This window comes from Acyrthosiphon pisum, chromosome A1, assembly GCF_005508785.2.
Source record: "Acyrthosiphon pisum isolate AL4f chromosome A1, pea_aphid_22Mar2018_4r6ur, whole genome shotgun sequence".
Lineage (NCBI taxonomy): Eukaryota > Metazoa > Arthropoda > Insecta > Hemiptera > Aphididae > Acyrthosiphon > Acyrthosiphon pisum.
Window position 1 is genome coordinate 97,286,738 of NC_042494.1, and position 16,115 is coordinate 97,302,852.

The 16,115-nt window shown below is 32.3% G+C and overlaps 1 protein-coding gene and 1 long non-coding RNA gene across 4 annotated transcripts in view; one reads left to right on the forward strand and one right to left on the reverse strand.

Moving 5' to 3' along the window:
- LOC100165611 overlaps positions 1 to 16,115 on the forward strand; it is a 141,134-nt gene that overhangs the window by 78,686 nt on the left and 46,333 nt on the right. The gene's annotated exons all lie outside the window — the stretch shown is intronic.
- Positions 1,248 to 16,113, reverse strand: LOC115033798. Its single transcript, XR_003839106.1, has 2 exons — positions 11,749 to 16,113; positions 1,248 to 11,676 (listed from the first exon to the last, which is right to left on the reverse strand). It is a non-coding gene; the product is annotated as an uncharacterized LOC115033798 (long non-coding RNA).

A 16,115-nucleotide genomic window follows, 5' to 3' on the forward strand; every position in this document is an offset into this window, starting at 1 on the left:
CGCCGACGTGTTCGAGGAATGTTAACGCCGCCACCACGGCCGGAATACGCGCGACTGTGTATAATATTATTATTTAATATAATATACTTGAAGGCGCCTCCGCCTTTTCCCCCCAAATACCGTCGCGTCGTAGGTCTACTTAATCTCCTGCAGCTTCATCTTCCTCGCGGATGCTGTTTTTGGCGGCTGCACGACATGTAATGAGATTAGTCGAAAAGGTCACGGCGGCGTCGTAATCGTCGGCTGTGCGGGTTCTTTAGTGGCGGCGAATATTATTATAATATATGTAAAAAAATAAAATAAGTAAAATGATAATGTACAAAAATCTCACGCGTTTACGATAATATATTAATATTATTATATATTTTAAAAATAATCTTATAGTAGTAGTAAATTAACATAATACGCGCGATGGAGCATAATATCGTTGACGCCAATAACCCGACAAACCAGACCCCAAAATTTTGCCGCTGCTGCCACACAATTCTAACTGACCGATTATGACGACGACGATGATGATGATGATAATAATAATTTTGTATAATATTATTTTAATAATATAAGCACGAGTTCATTAATGATATTTACCAGTCAGTGGTGGCGTAGGCGAAAAAGTAAAATAGTATTTATAGAGGCGGTTCTTACTGAGCCGCCTGTTTCGATATTGTGTTAATGTGCCATCTCGAAAATGTTATTATATTATCGTTATTACATTTTTCGTATAGAGTTACTTAATTTTGTCTTAAAACCCTTCAAATGTTACAAGGCCGCCTAACTGCTTTTTGAATAATTTGTTTAGTGTCTCACGAGTAAACTATGCGTTTTAATATACACATTATGTACGAAATCCAAGTGACGGCCGCAGTATAGTGTCTGTAGATAATAATATTATAATATGCACGATAGCGCATGCACGATAACTAACGCCTTTATTTCGGAGTCACATATATCTCTTAACCGAAGAGATTATTATTAAAAAGTAAAAACACATCGTGACCGGATTCGGGTTCCGTTGGCGTTCCAGGAGTGCAATGTGGCGATAGAGGCATGCCGCAAAAGTGGGCGGGGTGGATACATGGAGGTTCATAACGCTGTTAATTATCCATTCAGAGCTGAAGACTTGTATAGTTGTATTATAATATTAAGAGCCATTATAATATTATGTGCTTGATAATTAAAGTGTATTTTCAATAAAAGATAGACGCATACTCACCCTTATTTTTTCTTTTTAATGATTGCCCTGTAGCAATAGCAACTTATTTTTTTCAAATCAGAATCAAAATTTTTTCTGTTAATTTTTAAGTACTTAAGAATATGATTTCTTTGGAGAATGTTGATGTAAACTATATCAACATTCTCCAAAAAATTCAATTCCAAATCGAATAGTATTTTAATTACCTGCATACTTAACTGATATTTAGTATTTTTATTATATAAATAATAGGTTTGGAAATAATAGATAGTTTTATAAACCATATTTGAGGACTATAATATTGTCCATAGTATATACATTAACTTAGAAACTCTTGAACAAAGTTTGAACTAGATACATAAAATTAATTAAAATACTTAATTGAATGTAAAAAAGGTTGGTTATCATTTGAAAAAATATAAGTTTGTATCACCATAGCCCACATGATACTCCTTAAATGAGTTAAATGTTGTAATAATCTAATCATTTAAAAAATGGCCCCTGATAGTGTACTCCGAATTTACGCAAGTATGATGATTGACAGTAAATAATATAGTAAATAGTTATGTACTATAATATCTATAGCCATATACCCGTATAGATATGGGTTTCGATCGGGTCCCGACGACGGTATTCTGAACATTATACCGGGCGTCGTATGCGTGTAGAATAACGTATAGCCGAAACTCAGTTATAATTGCATTGCCAAGTCCGCCAAGCGAGAGGTCAGCAAAGAATTAAAAATCAGTCGCGGGGGCCGTCCGGCGGGTACGCCTTGACCCGTAGTCTCTATCGTTAGTCGTGGCGCACAATGCAAAATGAGCGCGCGCCATTGACAACAGGACAACGCGAGTAAGTGTAATAATAATATAGGTACATAGTGGAGTGTCGGAGGCGCTTTCCGGGAGAAACATTGCTCTTCAATGAAAGTGGGTGGCCGAGTGTCAGTCGATAGATCCAGTTATATTTATTATTAGTTGGCCTAATACCCTGCTTTGCAATAGGCAATGGAAAAAAAATCTTGATTATTTAAATGTATCATTAAAATGCCTCACTGTAAAACTGGTGATTCTAAATACAATGTGTGCTCTCCCTTTTTCTCCCTTTGACAAAAAAAGGAAAAGAGGACACTCGGAGGGGCACTTGGAACAACTTGTCGAAAAAGTAAAAAAGTTCAATATAGTGTCGTCAGAAATGTAAATAAGGCATGTATTCTCATTTAAATACCTAAGGGTAATTATGAGGAGTTTTGTAGATGAATACATATATATACTATATAGGCATAGGTTAGGTTAAGTACGTGTAATAATTTTACAAACGTAAAAATACCCACTTACTAGTGCAATTGAAACCACCATAATATAATAAAATAACATTAAATGAAAAACATAACTTCAACTTAACTTTTGTAGAGGTGGGTCACACATTGTGGGTGGTAAGTTTATCAATAGTTATGAGAATATTTTGGGTAGTGCCATAATACGACGATGAACATTTTACGCGGTGACGACAATCGAAATCGGAAACAGAAGTCAGTTTTGATTATTTCTCACATGCCTCTAGCTGTATCCGGATTTGTGTGTTTTTATCGTCAGCTATCGTCAGCTATAGTCATATAATAATTATACATATACGCGTGTAGCGCACAGATATTATTAATATTGTTGCTGTATCCGCGAAGAAAAAAATTTCACTTTTCGGTTTCTATGAACGGCCGGCTGCTATAATATACGTTTTCGAATGACATATATATATATATATAACGTTTATATATTATTAACAATAATAATATTATCGTGTCAACAAAAGCTCCCCATACTATATACTGTGTAGTAATATGTTACGAGAAATCAATTTGGACATCGAGTGCATTTTATTAATTATTTTTTATTATTTCGTAACGCTGATTGCATTGTTCCGTGGCGTGTTTATTTTCTGGTAATTTCTTATATTATTATCATGTATTATTATTATTGTTATTATCATCGTTTGATAGTTAGGTATCCTAGAATACCTAGATAGACATAGGTAGGTTGTTCTTATATCGTCGTGTGATTTATTAATTAACCTCGATTGCACTCTTTCCAGCTTCTGGTTAATAAAATCTACCCAATAAATAAGCGATTACAATAAAATTATGATTATTACGATTTATCGTATCATTTGTATCTTGTGTTGTTGTACTTCAGTTTCAGTAGCTATAATATATAAATTAGACGGTTTCGTACTTACGCAGGACCATCGCAAGTAGCAACCTTGAATTCAAACTATATTATTGTTTGAACACGACATTGTTTGGAAAAATAATATAGCTACATCAATAATATATGTACATCCCAATTGATTATACTATAATTTTTTGTAACACAAATTTTGTCATTTATATCATACTCTCTCCGCCCCCACAAATTTTAAATGTTTGTGATGATGGGTTGATTGCTGATGTTCGTTTTGAAATTTTAATTTATTTATTTAATAAATATTTCATTAATAAATCATACACTCAAAATTTAAACAAGGAACAGTAAAGTTATTGTACGAAAAAGTAATCGTTGTTATCTTATTGGAAATGGAATCACAAAAATCTAAATACATTCTAAATAGTTGTATGAGTAATTCACTGGACCTGTTAAACAATATCTATAGAAGCTATCGATTATTAGCTTATATAATATTACTTCAGGTGTATATACGGTATACACGCTATATTCATTGTAGTATTATATTATGTTACGTACCTACTGCGAATATTTGATATAGGTATTAGGTTTTTTTTTCACAAACACAAACACAAGTTTTTCGTGAAAACCCACGCCTTGCTGTGACCTATACAGTTCTATGCCTGCTATATAGATGAGCGGCCTCGATAAACGCATTTTGGGAGTAAAATAATTAAAGTAAGGTTTGAGCGTTTCACACGTGCTAATGATTTTTATGTGTTAATGTGTTCATTCATTTTCGATCTTAACGGTCATTAATATATATATATATTTTAATAGTAATTCCTATTATTAAATATTATTAGGAGGTGTACACTTAAGGAGCGAAATGTTTTACCCGTTTTTTATTTTTATTCCTAACAATATATTATAATACTAATAAAAAATATATAATATATTCAGCAGTATGATATTATAATTTTTTGAGATCAATGTACGAGATTAGATAAGACGTTTATATTATTTTAACGCTTACAATAAATAATAATATACATATAGGACACAAGTCAAGAAATCAAAGGGAAAAATCTTCGAATATAACAATGCGGCACAAGCGTTTCGTCATAAAATCCCATACAATATATAATTATTATTTATTATTATAGAAGGACTATACAGCGATAGTTCATAGAAAATATTATTTCACGACCGGCTGAGTATAGGTATAGAAGTAATAGCTTAATTTAAAACAAACTCGGCTGACGGATATTACAATAAAGGTACATAGTGTTGTGCGTGTATATAATATATATATAAATGCATATATAGATACATCGACTAAGTTTATTATACGATCATTATCATTATTTTCACTCATCGATTTTCCGATTCGGTCGGATAGATATAATGACGCTCGTTTGTGTGGGAGAACCATCCCCCCTACTCCACCTCTAAACTCCTCGAAAATTGCGATTGCCGGAGAAGCGTTCTATAAATTATATAGAATTGTTATATATATTTATGAAATGCGCCGATAATGGGAACATATTAGAAATCGGACGTGTGTCGGAACGTTTTTTCCCTTTCGCATTATCATTCTTAATGGCTGGCAAAACGGTACGGATTTGACAAAATAAATAAACCGCAAAACCGTTTGTGTCTCACAATGATAATATTATATACATAAACAAACCTTTCACCGGAACGTCAAACATTATTGTCATTATCATTTTTTTTCTCTGTGCACGCGTTTTGATACGAAAACGTCACATTTTATACTGTTCATTTTATACTGCATATATACACATATTATATACGCACACAAATAGTAGGTACTATGTATGAATTGTATGTACACTGTACAACATCGACAACAATAATAATAATATTATCGTTTACGATATAATATGATATATAAGTAATTATAATTTACTATATGTCTATACGTATAGGTAATATTGTTATAAGCGCGAAACGACCGTATCGACGGGACACGCGTCGTATCGTTTCCCGACGATATAATATAGCATCATTATATTTGTACAGGTATAGGTGTACCTGTTATAGGTTATAACTTATAATAATTGACATACGTGTCGATTCCATTTCACGGTTTATGCATCTATATATTTGTTTTTATAAATATTTTAAAGATATTAGAGATGAGCAATATAAAATTAAATACTGAACTTAATAGTTATAAATATGTATATAATAATATAATGTATTATGTGACCAGACATTATGTATTTATACCTACCTTGCTATATGAAATGCATAGTAATAGAAGTTTAATTTTCGTGTAGTTGGTGGTTGTCAGAACTGAGAGGGACAAAATATCACTAAAAGCCAAAAGGAAACAAAACTAAGAGACTATACAATAATAATAACGTACCTAATATTATTTATTATTTAGCTTAATGTACGAATATACTGGAGACTTTATACTGTCCACTCGCAGGAGCATCTGTAAACGCATAACTGCAGTGTTGGCAGCACTATGATTTTCGATAACTTTTTTAAAGTTTATATTTTTTAAATATTTTAATTTGGTTATAATGATTGATGCTGTGGTATCTATATATATATATTATCCTAGTACAGGGATGTATGATAGTTTTATTGCAGGTTATTACTTATTAATAATTTATTATTTATGCCAGTTTATTATTTCTATTAACTATTGAAATAGTTTTAGGTGCATCTCAAAGTATGAGCGAGAGTAGGATAGATAAATATCTAATATATATAAACAACAATTTAGGTGAATGGGTGATACACTCTGTATGTTATATAGGTATGTGTATTATAATATGAAATCGCCTCCGTGAAATCGTTATTGCCGCTTGTCTATATGTAGGTATATCAATAATAATAATATTAATAACAATAATAGTATGATATTCACGTTCATGCTTATAGCTCTAAGTATATACGCATTATACAGGTATACGATGCGTGTGCAAATACGCGCGCCCAGTGAAAGTATTATAGTATATGTTATAATATGATAATAACAGTAATAAGTAGTAGTAATAGTAGCTATATATAATACTGCGATTTAGCGCGGGCAAAAGTGCAATGTCGTAACTATATACATACTAATGCGCGCGCAGACCAACACACGCGAACGTATATAATATATTGTAAATACGAATTGGCAAATAGTAATAATAATGATAATCGGGGGAGAAACGTTTGGCTCGAGGGGTACGATAAGTAAAAGCGATATTCTCGCGCGCGACCGGCTGATTCGTTGTCGTGCGGTACATTATTAAATTATTATTATACATAAAGGTATAGGTATGGGTATAGGTATATTCTATCACGTCGTTTTTTAATGGACTCCCCAGGGGAGATCTATCGATCAGCGTGGCGCGCGTATAAATCAAGTGGTAGGTATATCGTATATATAATATATATGACCATAGTTTTTAATTTTTTGTCGGACGATCGACTCTTTGAAAACCGTTCTGTACATCATATTATATAATAATATTATTCCGAGTCTTCAATGTGTGAGATATTATTTATTGGCAAAACGCAGTATATACGCGAACTCTGCTCCCCCTACCTTCATTGCATCAGCTGCAGCGAAATATAGGACACACGTCTTACTGCAGTGTATATATTATATAGATTATGCAGCAGCCAATATAATATATGGGACGCAGACGGTCATCGTCTCAACCGTTTAATTTTACATAACGGTTAAATGTTTCGTCAATTTTCGAGCATCGCAGTTTTTCTGTACCCACGTTCGCTGTGGTTCTACGAGCGATACATCGTCTGCATCGCGTCGACTATTCGTATAATAATACAATAAATACTTTTGAATTTTTTTTTTATCGTCCCGCAATGTTTGAGTGGCATACTTTGAACTGCAGGAAATATATTATAATATAAATACGATCATCAAATAGAGCAGAATGAACAATAATGCCGTTTCGTGGTAAACAGATTTTTTATTACTATTATATTGTCACGTTTTTTTTTACGCAAAAACTGTTTTGGGCTGTGGCTATAATGCGTATTAAATACATATTATAGCTAGTATGTGGATGGATCTACGCAATTCCCAAACAATTATAATTGTCGTCTGCACCTGTATATAAACGATATAGATATATATTATATATAATATACATATTTGCTGCACGGACCGTACCTATATAATCTTATACAATAATAATTATTATTATATACATCGACGATACTCTCCAAACATTTCTAAGCATTTACAAGACTATATATGACGATCTGGTGTTCCATCATATAAAATTCATGTTGTGTTTTGTGAAAACTGAAACGCGTAGACGAATATCCGTCTTCGGCAGACGGGCTGAGTTCCTCTCGTACGCACCTCTCCTATATAAACGGTTTCTAAAAAGTCTTCACTTCCACGGCGCTTTCGGATACTATTGTCTAGGCTGTTATTGTTTACACCACAATCATCTCCTCAATAATTATTCACATACTGTATTATAATATTGTTTTATATATTATAAATATTTAGTTTATTAAACGTACGCGGTCGGCCCAAATCGCTATACGATGTTATTATTATTATTACGTCACTCGCACTTGACGTATGCGGCGATAGGTTTCGCCATCAATGCATATAATATATGTATACATATGTAAATACCACCGCATAAAATAATATATTATATATGCCAATATATACGAGCGGTTCACATCGAGTAGCCGAATACAACTTTCATTTCGGTCCTCACCCGATTGGAGAAAAAAATAATGTTTTTCTTAAATAATTATAGTTAATGATAATATTATGATCGGTGTATACTGTATAGTGACCGGTAAGTACCAACTACCAACTACTGATTTAATAGTATCAAAGGTGTGCACATTAATATAGAAGAAGCTAACTTGAATTGCCTATAATTTTTGTCTACAAAATTTGTATTTAATCAATGGTTAAGTCAACGTCAATAACGTATAGTTAACAAACAGTTATGGTAGGTATATAATATTTCACCCTAAAAGTTTGAAGCGAAGATATATATTAACTTAATTTGGTTAAAAAGTATCTACCTAGATAATTATCTACCTAGTTAATTATCATTTTTTAAAATTATAACCCGATTTACACGTATAGAGTGATTGAGCAACTTACATTTTTTTTTGTTTAATAATAGATATTAACATTTTGTTAATGCTGAGTATTATTATAATATGAAACATTCTGTATATTATTTCCTGCAGTAGTCACCCTCGCCGCTAACGACCGTTTTATTGTTATGCAACACCAAAATGCATACTTACCTACAAGTTACACCGCATCATCATAATATCCTAGCTAATACATCCATTATATTATAATATACGGCCCCGGTTCACCCTGTAATTTAATCACACATATAAATTATTATATTATTAAATACACATTAAGGTAGTACCTACGATATGTATGTCGTCCTGACACTGCGTGTGAAACGTATAGGTAGATAGGTAAACGCTGTATGCATAAGCGTGATGTGGCTAACTAATAATATTATGGATAATGGATATTATTATTATTACAAGATATAATATTATAGCATCTGAAAAATAGTCTTTAATAGACTGCGTGTGCATTATCATCCCGGATCCGTATCCTTCAACTTTGTACAAAGAACGTCGTCGTGACGATAATAATATAATATATTATTATGAAATATTTTTTGGTTGATCGGATTTTTATTCTCACGCGTAAATAGTTCATATTATTATCGTTTCTATGTATGTATTCCAGTGCGGGTAGTTCTTGCATTAATTATCTTTATAAATATGTATTGTGTAATACTATAGAGGTTTATTATTTCTAGAAATTTAACATATTATTATAATATTAATACTCATACTAATAAAAGTTATTATTCAAATTTTTTTCGAATATCGCTAATGTAATTATTTTGTACACCATTCGACGTATAATTGATATTCATATAATTTTTTATTAGGTATTACGACAAAACTTGTACCTATATATGCTAGTACAATTATCTCTTTTAATCCCGATCTGAAGGACGGTGACATCAAATTGCAGATAATTAAATGTACTTATTTAAATAATTACTAACATATTAAACGCAATCGTTTTCGTAATACATAATATTATATTTTGCGTTATGGGGATAGTTAAAATATTATCGTGATAATAAATAATTTATGAATATTATGTTGGCTCGTCATGATGACCCGCGTACGAAAATAATATTATTTAAACACGTATATAAATCGTATATTATTCGGTACTATAATAATATATTATACAGCCGCAGGTAATACGTCATAATATTGTTCAACCATCGATCATAACGTTTACGAGATGTTTACCTGCAATATCATATGATCTTAATGGCGTGTATATTCGGTACGAAGGGTTAGTTCGATTTTTGGTTTGGAGAATATTACAGGAGATAGTATTCCGTACGATTACCATAATATTTATAAATAATACAAATATGAATATATTTACACCACTACGATGTATTATAAATTATTATTATTTAATAACTGATCGTGTCCAGAGGTCAATTCCATCATATTATGCCACATAAAATAGTCGCTTATATCTAGGTATAGGATGTGTGATGCGATTGGTTTTTTTCGGGCTTTCTAACAGTTTTTATTTTCACTAAAACTATCCGCATTTAACCGGCGTGAAAAAACAATTTTGGCGCGTTAATATTTAATGACGATATTAATATAATTAAAATAACATTTGAGAAACCCGACAACCTAACCTAACCCCCACGTGTGCAAAACTTGCTAGTGAACTTGGCGTGCACACACGATGGACGACGAATTTTACATTTTGATTCACGCGGGAAGGCCGGGAAGTATTATGGCATCTATATAGCCGTGGGTACGATACGCGTGGTATCTGGCTATAAACCCCTGTTAACGTGACACCATGATGATTATATTATATGTTATTAGTATGTCACACTGACGAGAGCTAATTAGGAATTTTTCATTTCCGCCGATAGGTTACAAATCGGACGTGCAAGCCCGTGTGCAAGGTGTGGCGCGCGCCTAAAAGGTTTTAAAATGACCCGCGAACACCGACGCCGATAATAATAATAATAATAATAATAATATTTATTATGCGACTGATGGACACCAGACGAATGGAAAACAAATTCGACTGTCGGTGCTGCCGTGGTCGCAGGTCCAATGACCGCCGCGCATTAATATACAAACACATTTTCTAAACGGATTTTCACTCGTTTATGTCCAGTGCACGTCGATAGGCGGCGATTGGCATAATATTATATACCAATATCACGGTCGTTATAATTTGTCGTGTGCGCACCGCCATGATATTATCTACATATTATAATATATTATTATTATTATTATTGTAACGACGAAACGGTAGACAACAGTAATATACGAAATTTTGAGTTTCTCGGAATTGAGTCGCGCGATGGTGACATTAACCTTATTATGGTTGTCGGGAAGATAGAAAATTCAGTGATTTAATCGACGCGGATTTTATAACAATTATAGGGTTAGAATATTATGTTTATGACCTAAAAAAACTAAATGGTATGCTTGCAGAATGCAGAATGCATGCAGAAATTATACTACACATTTTTATAGATTACTAATAAAACACGACTCATATTCACGCGTTCAATATTTTACCTACCTATGGGCGTATGTCGGAAGCTGCATATTATATATTGTATAGCACGCTTGTGTAACGTGTATAAGCCTCAATACATAATTAGTTAACTAATATTTTTAAAAATGTTTTATGAAATACGAAATTGTAGAAAAATGTCTTAAAATATATGATTTATACAGAAAATGAGCAAAAAATAATGCATTTATTAAATGCAAAATAAAATGTAATATAATTGCTTCTGTATCGTACCAAATGGATTTATAATTTATTTGGGTCTGCAATGCGACAACGCACGATTGATGATAGAAAAATTTGCAAAAGTCATAATCATCTTAAATCGAATAATAATCTACAAGAGACTAAGTGAGTGTAAGTAATTTGTACCCATATGTCGCTTTTCATTGTATACCATAGGCGTAACTTGGCGAGGGCGAATGGGGGCAACTGCCTCCACAGTCTAAAATTGGTGGGGGCTTTCCCCCCACAAACTGAAATATAATATTAGTTAATTTCAAGCTGTTTTGAGGCCTATAATAAATAATAATACCTATAATGACGTATAATAATGTTTCTCAGTCTAAATAAAGGTCTGTTTCAACCAATGGATCTAACGTTTCCTGTCAAAAATGGAAGGAAGTTCCGAAAAGAGTGGTTTAAAGAATATTGTTGGCTTGAATACAGAGTAGCTATAGATCATGCGCGTATTGTGTATCGTATAGGCTGCGAGAGCGGTACTTTATTATACTATTATAAATTACAATAAATACGTAGATATTATTGAGCTTGGCGGTACAAAGACGACATAATATAATATTGTGGTATGATCGTGAATTAGCTAGCGGTCTATACGATCGGATTTATATAGGTACATGGTGTGTGATGATCGTCTATATTAATATATTATTGTACAGCACATGTACCTGCAAATGCGTTCATGCCGCAGCCAAATTCCATTTTTAACTATTATAATAATATGTTGAGTATTATACATATGGTATCGAGTTTTTTTTACTCTCGCCGTTTCATTGGAGAATAAAAAACACGATCCGTTATAAAATTCAACGGCTCGGGGTATAGGCCTACGCATATATAATAGATACATACTGCAGCGTAGGTGTAGTATTTTAATGAAATGTATTTCGCTGCGACGACAAAAACATAATTTAATAATATTATCGTAAAATAAATCCCGTTATACGCATACCGTCCGCGTATATCATATTATTAATAATAAGTAATACCTATCATAATATAATGTAATATTATGTCAGATACGTTTTGTAATACTCACCTATTGCCTATAGGTGAAATATTAAAATTTATATGTCCATATTTTAATTTAGTCTATACACATAGTGATAAATTTATTGAACTACAATAATTTCGTTATTTAGGAATTTAGGATCCCCTCCTGGCCTCCTCGCCTCTCGCGATTACTGAGCCCCGCAGCATTTTTTAAAAAGACTCCAGCTACTCAAAACCAATGTTATTGATTTTATCACTGATAAATAATTAAATTAACTAAATTCCAATTTGGGACACATAATTACATCGTAATATTATGTAATTATTTTTTAAGATTTCTTATTTTTTTTATCAGAACAATAGAAAATACGAAAATAATAAAGGTGCGGAAGAACAACATGTCTCGTTTATTCAAGTGCCATTGAAAAACATCATGCAGTAATCCGGATGACACTCGGATTCCGCCTCTGAATTCGTTCGGACCATCGAGGTTCTATAGTGTATGGTGTATACAATGTTAAACGTGGTTAAGTCATATGCGCAACATTGCATAATTTGGCCCGAGCGAGAAAAAAAATAATCACACCCGCTTATTATTCTCGTGCGTTATATGTACAGTGTACACGCCGACCGCACACGGATCTCGATTTCGATAATTCGTTTTGCACGGCACGTCGGATCATCGTAATAATTCGATTATAATCGCATATAATATAGGTACTATAATAATGATAATAATAATATGTATCGCGCGACCACTATATCTTAGGGAGGTAAACCTATACGATAAATTTTAATAAGACTCTTCGCACATTATAATATTACCTGTATTATATTTTTATAAGTAGGTATACGCATAATACAAAGCGCACGCATTATTATTATATTGCTATTATACCTATCGTCGTAATTTATAACACTAATACCGTGAAACGAAAATTGTCTTCACGGCCGAGCGTTTTGCTCTCGCTTAAAATGCAAATTTAAATATCGCGATACGAACCGTACACACACACATGACATGTCAGGAGCAGTGCGCGAAAAATAAAAAAATAAAACCAAATCCATATTATAATAATAATATTAATAAAAACAACCCATCGGCCAAACTTCAGTGCAGTAATATCATATAATTATACACGTAATAATAATAATAATTTAAATCGGAGCGCTGATCGGCGGGGCAAGGTCGTTGGCGGCTGCGGTACCACGCCCGAGCGGATCTCGCGAAACAGACCCCCGGGGGTTGGCCCGCATGCCTCTGCTATATTTATATAATATAATATTATATTACTTGTGCGGTTTCGCTTTTTTTCTCTCTCTCACACATACACAACGCTAGACATGGTTCTCGAGGTAGTCGTGACCGTCAAGGTCGTCCGGGAAAAATCGTGTTTATTTATTATTTTTTTTTCGTTATACATTTTATGTAACACGAACGCTCAGATTTGATTTAGGGCGTTGCCACCGTTGAGTTAATATTATTGCACTTGCGGAGATGTAAGTTGTTGCAGAAACGCGTGTGTGCGGAAATCTCCGGCTGCGAAGTATTTATTATAATAAATTACTATTATATTATACGATTATATTATAGCCATCGCATGCTCGTGTGTATTATTATATTGTTATTATCGCAATCGACTATAGTTTGTATGCAATATTATTTGGCTCCTGTTCGACCGTACACGCATGATTAAACGATTCGTTTTTTTATCTGTCCAAGGGGTTATAAAATAACAAAGCACGATGGGTTTTGCTTGCTATCTGATGAATAATGGTGGGCAAGTTCAGAACGTTAAGTTATAACTCACTTATAAGTTAATAAGCTGGCAATAACAATATATATTTAGCTTGGTAAAAAAGAAATTGGTTAATTCACATTGTGATTACTGTGCAACTTTTGATAAAAATAGGTACAGCATAATTCATAATATCCTTGTTGAAAACAATCTGTATAGTGGCTTTTTACATACCAAAGACGGTCTAACTTTTCCGCTAATGCACCCCTCTTTACAATGAATACAATTCGTATGCTTCGTGACGTATTCATACCTAGGCTATTTGTCTATTGTTGTTACTGTATATCACTCATATAATATGTTACTTTAATACTTATCTTGTATATTTTGTTGTGTATCTTCATTATATTCTATCTTGTAAAAGCCGATTTGCGTTAATAAATATAAAAATAAAAATAATAAAATATTTCACGTTTCTTGGACACATTTATTGGTTTTCTTGGATCATATTGTTTGTAATAATTAATATTAAAGCGATTATACGAAAAATATTTAATTAATTTGTTTTTTTAATTAATACTGTACATATATAGATAATAAATTGTGTACAAGTTTGATTTTAAGTTAACGTACTGTTGTTCGAGTTAATTTTAAAAACCCAAGTTATTATAATATGGATAGTTTAAAATCTACTGTATAACAATAGGTTAAAAAGTCTAAAAAATTTAACTTTTCAACCAGTTATATCCTACTCTTTGTCGTGTATAATATGAACTACCGAGAGCGTCGGTGGTGCCGATGGCGGTCGTATGCATGTATATTATTATTATGCCACGATATTAATGTTATGTGCGTTTAGTAACGGCCGAGCGGTTTTGCGCGTTTAAAACCACACGTACGACATATTATAATATCATATTATACACTGCAGTGGTATTATAATATTATACGTGTCTTAAACCTATCTGTTATTGTATGCCGTACGCGAAGCGTAATTTTTGTTTTTATTCGCAGACTATAATAATATAATATGTTATTATAATGTCCAATGGAGCTGGTATATGCCACCTGTCTCCCTATATTTACATACATAGGTACACTGGCAGTCGACACCCATATTGAATTTATCATTATGTGCGTCTAATGTGCGTTCCTATGTGAATAGTTTTATGCTTTTTAAATAAAAGTACACTCACGTGATAAATATAGGTGTATTATATGGTTTACATAACCAATGGATTTGGTATTTTAGACTTATTAATATTATGATATAATAAAGAGACGTCATTTTTCGGTCACATTCCTGTAGTTTCGAACTATATATTTTTAATGGAATTGGTCCCCTATTCGAACTTTTTATCTAATTATTTTATAGTTCATTCAAAACAATCCTCTTTAAATTATCGTAACCAAACGCAATATTACAATATTAATATCCTGGTCTGTGAACATTTTAAATAATATCTTGAAACACATTATATTTGTCTATTTAAAATCTATGCCAATGTAAATTTTGATTTTCATATATTGTACCTACGTCACATTATTTTGCATCATCTTGCACTCATTTTATTTGTGGGTTGACATTTCGTAAATCTCATTAGTTATATGTATAATATAATCTCAGAAATCATAAAAATCCCTTCGGTGGAAACCAATTCGGATGGCAATTTTTATGCACGAGTACCATTTCGGACGTACGACTTCGGTATCTATTTATCACTCTTCTAACGCGAACGATTATTTTTTGCAAGGGCGATTCTAACGAAATAGTTCGTAGTATTTAAATTAAATGTTTTAAATGTTATTTACCATTAATTAATATAGTTAAACATTATAAAGATCGGCCGTGCACGAATAAATGAGTTATTAGTTTATACTAATTTAGTTATTTATATAGGGCTGTATATTTTTAAATGAAATAGATACCTACCTACGTAATAGTGTCCGCTGAGATATAGGAAGTCAATTTTAAATTTGTCGGACGCAACTAACCTTTTGATATTTGTATGTATTTATATAGCTATACATAGTATTCTCACGTATTATAAGCTTATACTGTATAATATATACATTGTTATCATCATGGTATATTATAATATTTTCATTGTTTATTTATTTTTCGTTTTCTTTTTTCTTTT